This window comes from Meleagris gallopavo, unplaced genomic scaffold (assembly GCF_000146605.3).
Source record: "Meleagris gallopavo isolate NT-WF06-2002-E0010 breed Aviagen turkey brand Nicholas breeding stock unplaced genomic scaffold, Turkey_5.1 ChrUn_random_deg7180001345913, whole genome shotgun sequence".
In the NCBI taxonomy this organism is placed as follows: Eukaryota; Metazoa; Chordata; class Aves; order Galliformes; family Phasianidae; genus Meleagris; species Meleagris gallopavo.
Genome location: NW_011275310.1, coordinates 1 through 763, shown reverse-complemented (window position 1 = coordinate 763; position 763 = coordinate 1). Strand labels below are relative to the sequence as shown.

The 763-nt window shown below is 52.6% G+C and overlaps 1 long non-coding RNA gene across 1 annotated transcript; it reads right to left on the bottom strand.

Moving 5' to 3' along the window:
* Window positions 1-6: 6 nt before the first annotated feature.
* LOC109365289 lies at window positions 7-763 on the bottom strand. Its single transcript, XR_002110886.1, has 3 exons — window positions 746-763; window positions 409-495; window positions 7-160 (listed from the first exon to the last, which is right to left on the bottom strand). It is a non-coding gene; the product is annotated as an uncharacterized LOC109365289 (long non-coding RNA).

The following is a 763-nucleotide window of genomic DNA, read 5'->3' as shown; positions in this document are numbered from 1 at the left end:
AAATACAAGAACATCCCCCAAAATGGCGATGACAGCCTTCCCACACCCGCTCTGTGCAAACACGCACCTGCAGCTCTGCAGCCCCCAAACTCACCATTGATCCACGAGAGCAAACCCTGGATGTCCGTGATGTCCTTCGGCACATCCGAGCTGGTCACTGCTGACTGGGAAAAAAAAGCAAAAAAATCCCAAAGAGTCAATGCCAGCTCTCCCGTACCGTGGTCACAGGAAGGGATCTCGGCTGAACGCTGGGTTCCCATTATAAAACAGGACAGGAAAGGAAACTGTAAATCCCAGGGATTAACATCCCATGCAATACGCAATGAGAACAGTCCCAGGAAAGAACAGGCAGAAAGCCTAACTAGAAAGACAGTGCACCAAAGCCAGATGCCTGTTGTGTGTCTGTACCTCTCTTGGGTGCTGTGCCACACTCCGTGCTCCTCCCCTGGCTTTGCACATGGCTGCGCTTCAGAGGAAGGCCACTGGCATCAGCTTCTGACAGAAAGGAGACAAGAAAGACATGAAGAGCCTCTCTATGGAGGAAGATTTGAGCACTGCCAGCCACAAACTTCTGGTCTCCAAGAGCAGTTTTGTCAATTGGCCTTTCTGCTGCTACAGCCTTGCGCCACTTCTGCACTCAGCACAGAACTGCAGCGTCCTTTCCTCTCTCCTCCATCACACACAGCCCTGCGTGCAGCCCTGTTTAGAGGCGGTACCCACAGCACAGCTCACAAGAGCTTCTTACCTGCGGAGGCTTTCCGTT